Source organism: Rhinatrema bivittatum, chromosome 3, assembly GCF_901001135.1.
Source record: "Rhinatrema bivittatum chromosome 3, aRhiBiv1.1, whole genome shotgun sequence".
Classification (NCBI taxonomy): Eukaryota; Metazoa; Chordata; class Amphibia; order Gymnophiona; family Rhinatrematidae; genus Rhinatrema; species Rhinatrema bivittatum.
The window spans coordinates 320,954,760-320,968,647 of record NC_042617.1 but is presented as its reverse complement, the minus strand read 5'-3'; the positions used below and the strand labels follow the sequence as shown (position 1 = coordinate 320,968,647).

The window sequence follows — 13,888 nt, the reverse complement described above, 5'->3', positions numbered from 1 at the left end:
AATTTTTGCCTCTATGGCCAACTTCTTTTCAAATTCTCTAGTATTGAAGAGATGGTGGATATACTGTATATGAGAATCTAGCTATTGTGTTACAGCAAAGTACATTTTACCAGGTAAGAGATATTCCCAGTGGCTGAAGCATCTCTACTCCTATAAAAGTAGTTTTAGCAGTAGAAAGTTTTGCAAGTATCTGCAAAAATGAGAAGGCTGTTATTTTTCAACTTTTAAGGTACATGATAAAGTAAAAGAAGAGTGTTTTGTCTAGATAGTGTCCCTTTTCCCAGAAAAGGAAAATGTTTTAGAAGTATCAAAATAGTTAGGGCTGTTCAGCTAGGAGAAAAGACGGCTGAGGGGGGAAACGATAGAAGTCTATAAAATCATGAAAGGACTTGAATGGGTAAATGTGAATCAGTTATTTACACTTTCAGATAAGACAAGGACTAGGGTGCACTCCATGAAGTTAGCAAGTAGCTAATTTAAAACAAATCGGAGAAAATTATTTTTTCACTCAGCATACAATTAAGCTCTGGAATTCATTGCCAGAGGATGTGGTTAAGGGTGTTAGTGTAGCTGGGTTTAAAAAAAAGTTTGGACAAGTTCCTAGAGGAGAAGTCCTTAAACTGATATTAATCAAAAACATAACATAGAAATGACAGAAGAAAAGGACCAAATGGTCCATCCAGTCTGCCCAACAAGCTTCTGATGGTAGTATCTGACATGCAGGTTTACCCCCATATTTCTCCCAAGGGCAGCAACTGCTGCTCCGTGCAGCCATCCCCAAGCCCCATATCCCACACAAAATTTACTGCTAGCAACACTCTCACCGGGTGATGAGCCTTCTTGAAAATTCAGACAGACAATGCTGCTTGTCATGCTTTGCTTATGGACTTGGCAGGAGAAGCAGACTTGGTTTTTTTCCTTATGTCTGCGCATCAGTACCCCAGACTGTAAAAAAGTCAGGGCTCATGTTGGTTGTCTCTGAATCCACCCCTCTCCACTCTGCTGAAGTCACTACTTCTTACCAGCATTATTAGCATGGGATCTTATTTACTGCTTGTGTATTTGCCAGGTACTTGTAATCTGGATTGGCCATTGTTGGAAACAGGATGCTGAGCTTGTTAGATCCTCGGTCTGACCCAGTATGGCAACTTTCTATTTTCTTAAGATCACTCCCATAGATATGAGCAAGAGCTGCTTGGGTGCAGGTTGCTCCTTTAGGACCTAGGCCAGCCTGGAGCAGGAGAAGAGAAATTTGTGACTAACAATGCCAGAAGTGAAATAAAGATATATATATATTTAGCTAATTAGGTTTTTGTGGGCATGCCTGTAACCTAAGTGGAAGTTATAATGGAGTGTTTATAATGGCCACTCCTACTACATACCCCATATATTCCTTTTATTCAGGCCTTTTTATGCTAAATATCTTATATCTCCATTTATAACCATTGCTATCTGGCAAAATTCCTTAATGTTCACTGTATTATGCTACTAACTAATAGGAATTTAAAATAGTACTGATATGATATACTTAGATTCTGGTATTTAGTACTGTACTACAGAGAAGTTTGGTGAACATGTTTAGAAACATAGGAATACCATTGGCTTCCAACTACCGAACGCATCCAGTACAAAACAGCAGTCATTGTATTTAAATTGATCTCTTCCTCTGTTACATCATGGTGCAATGCCTTGCTGCATATGTAGTGTCCAACACGTCAATTGCAATCATCACAAATAGGACTTTTGGATGTACCATCTTCGCACCACACCAGACTGAGCAGTTCTAGAGGCTGTGCCTTCTCCGTTGCGGCACCTATTCACTGGAACGCCTTTCCAGGGGCATTGCGCCTGGCTGATGGAGTCAAAGCTTTCAAAACTTTGTTGAAAACTTGGGTATTAAAACAGTCATATTATTAGCCTGCTTGGGACTTTGAATAATTGCTATCTTTATTCATGCTCCTGATTATGGATTGCTGTGGTACTCCTGTGAATTTCATGATTTGAATTTATCTATTCTTGTGATTGTTATCTGTTTGATTTAATTGTACATCACCTAGAGTACTGTTTTAGGCAAGTGGAATAAAAATTAGGCAAACACAGCCAGTAATTATAAATGGACATGTATCTAACTGGACATAGGTAACACATAAAGGGCTTGGGAGGGGCAGTACTAAGTTCATTGCTAGCTTTAACAAACAGAGAATATCATAGCAGATAAGCACTATGAGGCTCACCCTATCTGCCCAACTTGCTTCACCCTGCAATGCCATAGAGTATAGTTGATCTCTAGCTTTCACTTCACTTCTTTGCAACCAAGCAGCCTTTAACAGAATGGTAGTTCCAACCAAAAGTGCAGCAGAGTAACCTAAACAGAGCAGTGGTTACAGCCCCACCAGCAGTGGTATGGCTGCATCGGACTTCCAAGAAGGCATGTCCATACTTAAAACCTAAATTTCAATCAGCATGGAGAGGCCAGATGTTTTGGACAATGGCTTTCTTAGTTTTGGGAGCTACATACATTCGAAAACCTGATTAAGACGACACTGACGGGGTCCTGGGTGCTGCATATGGCGAGGGTCTTTTAAGAATCATACAGGCCCATCAGTGGAGGAGGTGGAGGGCAGTACTTTTACAGATGCTGGGCATGCTTGGGACCGATACGGAGGGCAGTAATAGAAAAGGGGTTGAAAGTTATGGTATAATACATGGAGTGGGAAGCTTAATATTGGAATTAATATGGTCATCTATCCAAAGAGGAAGAATCGCAACTGGGCAGACTTGATAAACCAATTTGGTCTTCTTTTTTTTTTTTTTTTTAATGTAATTTAGAGAGATTTTCCAGTGAGCAGAAGAACTACATGTCAAAGACAGCCAAAGGTTACTACAGGCCCCCTCCCCGTCCAGAATATATATTATCCCTATGTATAGGGAAGGGGGTACCACATGAGAGATACAAATACCAATATGAATTATCTCTGTTACCTGACAAGGGTGGCGACAATTTCCCTATCACCCCTTACCACACCAATATTGATCTTTGTGGCTACTTACTTATTTTAGTACTTGTAAAACCCATAAGATCAGAGCAACCCTGTTTCCTTAGATACAAGAAGTAATTCTGGCAGAACACGGGAACTCAGCAATACGCATCTCAGTATAGTACAACATAAGCTTGACCAATAAATCTATCCATATCAATGGGGCAGTAAGAGTCATAACAATGTTATACAGAGAAAATACAGATGGTTGCAATAATTTCATCACTTGCTATGATTATCATTAGCCGGAATAGTTCCAACAAGAACCCCAATCCCAAACCTAGGTTTCTCCTCAATATCTAAACAGTCACTTGACCCAAGGGTGCACTCCAATAGGGAATTCAAGAAAGATGCGAGGGAGCCTATAGGAAACTCCCTCAGACTCCCTTAAGGGACCGGGCACAGCTGTCTCAGCCGGTCCTCCTTAAGATCCGGGCACACAGGGAATCCTGGGTGAAGGGAGGAAGCCCCTCACCAGAGTACAAGAACTCAGGGCCTAGAAGGGTTAAACAGCCCTGGGGAGCAGGCAGGAAGCCAGAATACACCAAGACCAGTTGCGGTTGACTTTGTTACCAGCACTGAAAGGAGAGCAGTAACTTTGGGTTTTTTTTATTTTTGCTTTGTAAATAAATTGTATATAAGGAAACAGCCAGTGCTTGCTTCCTTTATCCTACTAGCTGTTTCCCCAGCCAAGCCTGCCCAAGTTACACAAAGGAGAAAAAATGTCCCATGTAAATTAAGAGAGAGCATTATGTTTGGCTGTGGCCCTTGTAGTGATTGATGAAGTTGCAGTGTTGGTCCTGGGACTGAGTAAGGTCCAGAAAGAGATTGTTTCTTATACCTGGGGAGATGCAACAAGGTCAGTGGGAAGATAAATCAGAGGACACTGCTCCCTATTGTCTGGAGGGCTGCGCCTCACTAAGTCTGGCTGAGATACATGCTCAAAGCCAGCCAGCAGAAAGGCTAATCAGACAGTCAAAGTACTTAGCACACAGCCTGGCAGCAGAGGATCCAGGCCGTGGGATTTCTGAAGGCTTCTGTCTTTCGCTTGTGAATTTCTCTCCAGACTCTGCTTTCTGAGACTGCTGCAGGAAACAGCCTGGCTCCTGTGATCTCCAAAGAACACTTATCCCCACCTCTCAGTTCTACCCTTCTGCTAAAACTGAGGGTACACCCCACAAACCCCCCAGAATGTGCTCTGTCCAAAGGCAGGAAAAGGAAATGAGAACAGTAACCAAAATTCTCGTGAGCACCACAACCTCCGATGTTCCTCCTCCTCAGTAACAGCTCTCGCAGCTGCCGGGGTCTTGTACTGGGATGCTATCAGCACATTGGGGTGCAGGGGATTATATGAAACAGCATTCTCTGAAAACAGCACATGCCAGGCCATCTGTGGCACCCTTGGCAGTGCTCCAACACTCAGAAAAAGTGCACAGTCAACCGGCAACTTAGCTTCAGGTAAGCTCCAGGGGGTTGGGACAGCCATCCAGGGTGACCCCGCCACATTACAAACAAAAGCAGAGAAGTTCACAAGTATGGATAATTCCAATGAAGAGAAACAAGCACTGAAGCTTCCTCCTTGTAATCAAACAGGCACAGGCAGTGGAAGGCCATAAAACTGATAATATATGCCCCATATTTTATTGTACTTAAATCATTCATTGTTTAAGTCTTATCTAAGTTTTTCAATATCTGCAATATTTCAAACTTGGGTTTTCCAATAGTCCGGGCTTGAAATTAACTCATCAATTTGGTCTTTCTACCGTTATTTACTGTTACTGTTTTTGCTTGCAACATCTCCAGTGGGAGAGGGTTTCATAACTGCTCTTTCCAAGAAGAACCATTTTCCAGCGTTATCCCTAACCCTGGACCCTTTAATTTCCAGGTTATGACCTCCTCCCTCTGAGAAAGGTTTATTTATTGTGCTTTCTTTATACATTCAAGGGATTTGAATGCGTTCATCATATCTTCGTCCCTCCCAGGATATATCTATTTAGATCCTTAGGACATTTACAAATGATTTATCTAAAATAATCTTGCTATATTTTCTGGGTTTTTATGAGTGTGAGATAGGGATTTGACTTGGGATGGGTTTTAATCTTTTAACCTATGTTAAGAATGTCAGTCATGTCAATTATTTAAAAAATTTAGACCTGCTCACTCCAGAGTTCTAAGCAGTTTGCAATATACATTAATAATTAAATATTTGTACATCAAAACACAATAAAATCCATAAAACAAATTACAAATCACCACCCTTAAAACAAATATACATGTTATATCAAATTACAAAAACCTATAAAATCCAGACATAAAGCAAACATCACCCTACCCAGATACTCAATAAGACGGCCTTCTACCTGCTCCCGCCATATTATTGCACAATGTCTGCAGAAGCTCAAGATATTCTTATTGACCATCAAAGGCCTGTGTAAATAAATAGGCCTTCAAACTTTTCCTACTGCTCCGCAGGAAGATTCACTTTTAATCTCTTCTGGCAACCCATTCCAAGATATTGGCCCAGCCACTACAAACATTATATTCACAGGATCTACTTAATGGAAGGAACATCCAGCCAATTTCAGAAAGAGAAGGTGGGGGGGGGACGGGACTCTTATCAGGAGGGTTAATTTTTACAATTGTATTAAAGCATTGAGGTGCTAAACCATTAAGTGATTCATAGATCAAAGTGAAAACCTTAAAAGTCATCCTTTGCTCAGCTGGAGGCCCGTGTAAACTGGTTCCATCCCTTTAGGATTTTTAGTGTACTGCACAGTTACTTTCTTCAGTTTTGGTAAAGAATGTGAGGAAACAAATATCTCTGCAGATCGCACAAAACTAAGAGGTAAGTTCAGCAAAGAAAGTTACATATTGAAGGCCACTGTCTAAAGCAGTTGAAAAATAAAGAAAGAAAGTCCTACACGGAAAAAAAGCACTAAATTGTTAGTAATGGCAGGATAATGTGTTTTCTTAGTACGCAATACCCTGCAGATTTGCAAAAATCTATGCCAAGTCCCAATCTGAAACAGCCCCAAGCTTTGCCATGCTAACCATAACCACAGGCCTTTCAAGCTGTGCCCTTTGGGAGAGATCTTTTTATTCTTTAAAATCTTAGTGTATTTTAAATGATTCTCTCTCTTTCTGGATGGCTTCTTAAGACGTGATTCGAAGTATAAAGCTATTCTGCTCCTTAAATTTATAAGAAAGTAACAGCAGCATTAGTGGAAAAAAATGAATCATTTAATGTGCTTAAGAGTGGTTTTTATTAATGAGATGCAAATGAGGCACACATCACCGCAAACTGTAAAGCACGTGTGTGAAATGAGACACGTTAATGTGGATGTTAATGGGTTTGCCCTACTTTTCTGCGTTTTAACATGCGCACTGTCTTGCTGCGCTAATCCATATTTTGCACACCTCACTCACGTAGCGTTGATGCCCATTATTTGCTGCGATAGACAACACAAGTGTTTAATGCATATTAATTCCTGCATCACAATTGTTGTGCTTTAGTACATTGGCTCCTTAGTTACTAGTAGAAAAACAAAACACTTGTCCTATATTTCATTCTCATTTCCTATTATTCCAGAGAATTTCAAAATTATTCTCTCCTACACTGTCACCCTTAAAACGATCAATGCTTATATCCTCTGGTGCTGACGGATGAGCTGAAGCCACTAAAGGCAACAGCACAACACATATCAAGTCTGAACACAGCTGCTCAACCCAAGTACAACTTGAGGAAAGGAGATTTCTACAAGCAAGATACATGTTCATAATACAATGGAGCACGCTTCCTATTCCCAGCAAAGGGCAAAATTTCTGAAATAAACTAAAATATAGTGGAACATAAAACAAATTACACCTAACAAGAAGCAACAGAAAAGCCTAAGCCACGAAAGAAATAGTCATCCTGAAATACTCTAGCCAATAATGTTGTAAAGTATTCGGCATGTCTGAAATATTTTGTAACACCAGGGGACACACAATGAACTTACTGGGCAATACATTTAAGACAAATAAGAGAAATATTTTTTTTTACTCAATGCATAATTAAGCTCTGGAATTCATTGTCAGAGGATGTGGTGAAAGCTATTAGTGTGGCAGTGTTTATAAAAGGTTTGGACAAGTTCCTGGAAGAAAAGTCCATAAACCATTATTAAAGTGGAGTTGCAGAAATCCACTGCTTATTCTTGGGATAAGCAGCTTGGAACTGGTAAATCCACTTTCTGCGCTATAGCTATGCTTCCATGGAGGAGTGACTCATGCACTATCAGCTAAGTCACTTTGCTCTGATGAGATCAAAGGAGCCTTAGCATCCTGCACCAAGGGGGCTGTCTGCGTCCTAGAACGTATGCTCCAGTAGATGAGAGACTGTGCCCGGGCTGGCACCATAGAAACCCTCTGTGCCATATATGAGAAGGGCGCCTGTGTCAAGGGAGCTACCTCCTGCCTTGCATTCCTACAGATCCTCACACAGACAACGCCAGTTTCTTCGGTGCTGAGAGGTCCTTGAAGGGGATCCTTCATGCTGCTTATGCGCTATTCTGAACACCTCATCCAGCATCATCTTCTGCATCTTGCTCAACCCCTGACTTTTGGCAGAGCCAGCATCCAGGACAAGAGAGGAAGGGAGACAAATCCTGTTTCAGCCTTTTGTGATACTGAAGAGGAGCTCCCAGTGCCCGACCTCACACCAAGGCTTCAAGGACCTATCCGACAGTGCCTTCCATAGGACATCCCATCTTCCAGGCACAGTATTGCCTCACCATCGGGGACATCAAACCACAACTATAATAGCTGAAAGCATCATGATCCTCGTCCAGACAGCAGTAGCAGACAAAATGGACGTCTCTGATGGACACATGGCCCTCATAAATGTAGCATCAACTATCAACTACTTCGGGGGGATTTTTTTTATGTGTTCTGATGTGCGGTAGCTCTATATATGTAATAACACTTGATGGTTATACTCTTTTATGTCATACTGGAAAATTCTTTTGAATGCGATTAATGCTCTCCAAAGTCCCTAAAGCAGACAATTGATGTCGAAACACAGCCAATATCGGGCAGGTGGCCCCGACTCACATAGGAAAACACCAGTAATCATTGATGAAGATAAGCACAGAATTAACAGGCACTTACAACGAATGTGAGTCGGGTTGACCGTTAGGGAGACTAAGCACTGTGAAGTAAGGAGCCAAGATTAAGGCACGATTTGATAACTGTACAAAATTTTTAAAAAAATCAAAAACATAAGATAAAGCAGATAAGAAACAAGACAATTTGGGCCGGATTTTAAAAGGGCTACGCACATAAGTTATGCGCATAACCCTTTTAAAAGCCCCCTGCGCGCACAGAGCCTATTTTGCATAGGCTCGGCGGCGCGCGTAGGTCCCGGGGCTTCGCAAGGGGGGGCGTGTCGGGGGAGTGCCGGATGGGTGGCGTGAATTTCGGGGCGGGGTGGGAGGCGTGTCTGGGGCGTGACGCCAGGCCGGGGGCGTAGTCGAGGCCTCCGGACCAGCCCCCAGGTCGGGTAATGGCGCGCCAGCAGCCCGCTGGCGCGCGCAGAGTTACACCTGCTTCGGGCAGGCGTAACTCTGCCGACAATGGTAGGGGGGGTTTTAGATAGGGCCGGGGGGATTGGGTTAGGTAGGGGAAGGGAGGGGAAGGTGTGGGGGGCTGGAGAGAAAGTTCCCTACGAGGCCGATTTTGGAGCAGCCTCGGAGGGAACGGGCAGCACGTGTAGGGCTCGGCACACGCAAGGTGCACAAATGTGCACCCCCTTGCGCACGCCGACCCCGGATTTTATAAGTTACGCATGGCTACACGCGTATCTTATAAAATCCGGCATACTTTTGTTCGCGCCTGGTGCACATAAGTTTATAAAATCTACCCCTTTGTTTTTAATTTTTTTCACTTTTGAGAATAAAGATGGTATGCCATAAAAGGGTATAACCATCACGTGGTTATTACATATATAGAGCTACTGCACATCGAAAAAATTTCCCCGAAGTAGTTGATAGTTGATTATTTTAGGATGGGGAATTGAGGTTCTGTAGTTTGTAGTCCTAATAAATGTAGGCCTTAAACCTGCTAATAGCAAGCTTCTTGGTCTTGGATTTCTCCAGTATGAATTTTTTTTTTTTGGGAACTGAAATTTTCTGTTGTGAAGCTGCTGAGACAGCGATAGACAAAACAAAGATGAGTTGCAAACACAAACTTGAGGCAGAAAACAAGGCCAATAACAAAGCCAAATATGAAAAGATTTTAAGAGATTGGCAATACATCCATGCAGAAGAGAAACTTGAGGGGCTCATGAGGCAGTATGCAGGAATTCTCGAGCATGCGCAATAAGAAAGACTTTTACTGATCTCTAAGAGCTGGAGAATTAAAGTCTCAGAACTGTGTGTTTGGAAACCGTGGAGCACAACCTTGTGGGAAGATGAAGATCTTGCATTATGTATCCATCTTAATGTGTGACAAGTAGTGCCACATTCTAGTAACCCCTGTTGGCCATGGAGAAAACTGCATTCTTTGCAGGTTGTGATTCTGGAACCTTAAAAGCAAACACTCCCTTCTTCAGATGTCAAAGGGGAAATTATTTTTTTACTGAACCTTTCAAAGGTAGCCCATCTGCAAAGATTCTTATGATAAATTTTATATATCGCAACTGGAAGCACTGGTTACTGCATAAAGAGTGCACTTCTAATAGGGCATCAGCTTGGTCAGTCTTCACCACAGACCTCATTCAATCGAGTTCAGCTTTCTTTGATTTTCTGTCTTCAGATGATTAGTGCCGCAATGCCTAGCATGCCAGGTTGAATTAAAGGTGCCACTGATGACAACTTGTTAATCTTTCAATATAATTAAGATGTCAAATGTCCATAATTTTCAATGCTTAGTATCGTTTCCTCATATAATTAAACAAGAATTATCTCAGGGAAATGGGTTTTGTGCTTAGGTCAACCCTTAAAAAGCTGGTAATCTGAATGAAAACAAACATGCATCTCAGACATTCATTTTTGTCACCATGGCACTTTCTTCTCTGATTATTTGGAAAGAGGAAAGACGACATTTAATAGAATCTTATCATGGCTTTGCTCAAAGCAAGTGAAGAGTCCCAATCACACTTTTACTTAGCCTTCCACTTCCGAACAGGTCTACACTTAAAGGGAAGCTTTCTAGTCCATACAGCATCTGTTTTTTCCTGACATACCTACTATTTTGTCACTATGATTTCATCAGGCTGTCGCCTGAACAAGGTTTGGCTCCATTCCAGACAGTGATTCCATGGTCCCTCCAGAGCAATTAGGGTAGCTAATTGTATTTCATGAGGTCACTGAGAACAAGGAAATTGTATTGTTTCACAGCAAAATAGAGGAACTGTATTATAAAGCTAGCAGGTGGTCTTTATTGATGATCTCGGTCCAGTTTCCAAAGGGTAGGTATCCACACCAAAACTTGACAAAAAGGGGTCACATCATGTTTTGAGGCTGGAAACAGCTAGTTTGTAGGGGTCCCGCCTGGCCTGCATTATTTCAGATTTTTTCATATATTTTTCAGTAGTGGATTGTGACAGTATGTCTACTAAGGATTTATCTAAATCTATAACCCGCATGTGTACTGACCAGGCCAGTAAGAAAAAGAAATTAAGTGAAAACCGCTCACAGACAAGGAGGTGGACTCATCCTCAGATGAGGGAGAATATACAGAGAGATACGGGTATTATCTGTGTCGGCAAAGACTATTATGAAATATTTGATGAATTCTCTGACAAAATTTCAATTGGTTGAGGAAAAAGTGCAAAGACTGATGGCAAATGAAAAACTTGTTACTGATCCAGAGCTTGCTTTAGCACACAGCTTCCCAAACCTGTCCTGGGTACCCTACAGTCAGTCAGGTTTTCAGGAGCTCCACAAGGAATATTCAGAGAATAAATCTGCATATCACAGAGCCTTGGTATATGCAAATTCATCTCATGCATATTCCTTGTGGAGATCCTGAAAACCTGATTGGCTGTGGGATCCCCAGGCCAGGTTTGGGAAGCCCTGCTTTAGCATCTTATGGAGCCAAAATTGACACATTGGAGAGGCAAACTAAATCACTAGAGAAGTACGAGGACCTGGAAAATAGAAGCTGGCGAAATAACATTCGTATTATAGGCCTACCAAATTCCATGGAGGTGCGATAATGCAGTTAAATTTGTTGCAAAATGGCTGCTGGAGTTACTGGATATTGAGGTGAAGGGAGGCCACATTAAGGTGGACAGGGCCCATAGAGCGTTCATGCCACAACAGAGGCCAAATGGCCAACCATAGCATGGTACATCTACTCAACATCATGGACAAGCATCTGCAGGAGGTATCTGCAGGACAAACATTCTGCTCACGGTAAAGTTGCTACTTGATTTTTGTATGTTTGGTGATTGCTGACCTTTTTATGGCCAGGCGGAACTAAAGCCAAATAGATTTTGCGTTGTTGATATTTTTGTTCTCTTATGACTTCTCTCTTCTCTGTTTGCTTCTTTTTCATTACCTTTTTTTATGCAGTGAACTCTTCAGAGTTGGACTATTAATGCCCTTTCTAGACAGTCCTATTTGCAAACCAACTGGGCTCTCTTTGAGAAAATTTCTGCATGGATCTTACAACAAATAGTTTATTTGCAGCCTAAGTATGGTATCTTCCATTTTTCTTTATTTTGTAATGCTGCTTTTTGGACTTGAGTTTGCAGTCTTCTATTTTGGCCTTTTGCTCTGAGTGAGACTGGTACATAGAGCAGATTAGTTGGGACTTTTTAAAGACAAGATTTTTTCTTTTTATATTTTCTCTTGGTGATTAGTGTTTTGGGGTTGGGCTGGGGACAGTTGTTGCACATGTTCTAAGCCTAGACTTGGAACCTGCTCAGATTTGCAAGAGGTGCAGTTGGGAACTATTTGTGTTACTGCCACTGGGGAAGTGAATTTGTATGGGAATTCTGTAAGGGAAGTGGAGGTGAATGGTATACGTTGGCAAGTAGAGTTGAGGTGGGATGTTGAGTAAGGTTTAGTAGCAGGAAGCAACTTTATGGATTTTGGTGGGGAAAAGGTTAAAACAAAGACATAGGCACTTCTTATTTGATTCTGTAGATATTTGGATAATGGATAGAAATCTTTCAGTCTGATGGGAGGAAGGAATTGTATTTTCTACCATTTTTCTTCTCCAAGATGTTTTCTTTGTGATTGTCTGTGCTTATGGCGCAACCTAACTTGAAAGTTGTTTCCCTAAATGTGAGGGATCTTTCTAGCCCTAGAATTTTATAATTTTTTAAAGAAACAGAAAGTACACCTGGCGTTTCTCCAGAAAACATATGACGAAGGAAGAACATGAAAAGTTTGTTTGGGATTGGTTGGGACAGGATATATATACCTCCTATATCTCTAACAGTAGAGGTGTACATACATTGATACACAAGGTCTTGTCCTTTAACAATCGCTGGATCTTACAGGGACCCTGATGGCGGATGTGTCATTTTAGAGAGAATCCTATTTGGTATGGATCTGACTGTGTTTAATGTCTTTGGCCCTAATAATCAGGGTGAATTTTACTCTTCTTTCTTTGCTAAACTTCAATTGTTTAAAATATCATCCTTAATTCATTTATTTATTATTTTTATATACCAACATTTGATCTGAGATATCACATCAGTTTACATTCAGGTACTGTAGATATTTCCCTAACCCCAGAGGGCTTACAATCTAAGTTTTGTACCTGAGGCAATGGAGGGTAAAGTGACTTGCCCAAGGTCACAAGGAGTGACAGCAGGACTCGAACCCTGGTCTCCTGGTTTGTAGCCCACTACTCTAACCACTAGGCTAATGGTAGGCACTGGAATATTTGTTTAAATCATAAAACTTAAGAATGTTGCCATACTGGGTACGACAGAGGGTCCATCAAGCCTAGCATTCTGTTTCCAACAGTGTCCAAACTGGGATACAAGTACCTGGCAAGTACCCAGCAAGTACCCAAATATTAAATACTACTAATGCCAGTAATAAGCAGTGGCTATTTCCTAAGTCAACTTAACTAATAGCAGTTTATGAACTTCTCCTCCAGCAACTTGTCCAAACCTTTTTTAAACCCAGATAAGCTAATTGATAGATCTTATTCTCAATAAGCACAATTGGCTCTTCCTGGTGCAACCTGCAATGCTTTGCAGATATGATTTTGTAGATGTCTAGAGAGAATGGTTCCTCAGCAACTGAGATTATACTTTTTATTCCCCTAGTCATCACACTTATATTAGAATCAATTTCTTTTTTATGTAGCAGAAATTTGGTCCATATAGTGTGCTAACTAGAATGTGATATTCTGCCCTCTTATCTCTCAGATCATCCTTTTTCCCCTCCAGCTGCTGGATAGAAGTGGATCCAGGAAGAGTTGGTATCTCAATCTAACTTTCCTTAAAAATAAGGATTTTACATATATGATTTGGGAGGGAATTAGGGATTTACAGGCTCATCATCCTGTAGAGTTCCTCCTCTTAAGGTGGGAAACTTTCAAAATAGTCTTGAGGGGGCAGAATTTTTTCCTATACTAACTATAAAATCCAACAGCAATTAGAATTACAGATAGATCTTGTGAAGCTTATTTAGAACCTGGAGGCCCAACATAAATTAGATTGTTCTGTTAGGCTTATAGGGCACTTCAACTGGCAAGGAACAAGTTAATTGCCTTACAATGTTCACATATATAGTATTAGTTAGATTATTACAGACATTTCCAGGAAGAGTTTGTGCCACTTTTGTGTCAACTAATATTTTTTAGGCATTCCAAATGCTACCACTAATAATTTCTTAGATGCATTGATT

At 41.2% G+C, this 13,888-nt stretch overlaps 1 protein-coding gene across 1 annotated transcript in view; it reads right to left on the bottom strand.

The window, feature by feature from the left end:
• The window catches only part of CDK19 (cyclin dependent kinase 19), a 529,893-nt gene that overhangs the window by 382,054 nt on the left and 133,951 nt on the right, over positions 1-13,888 (bottom strand). The gene's annotated exons all lie outside the window — the stretch shown is intronic.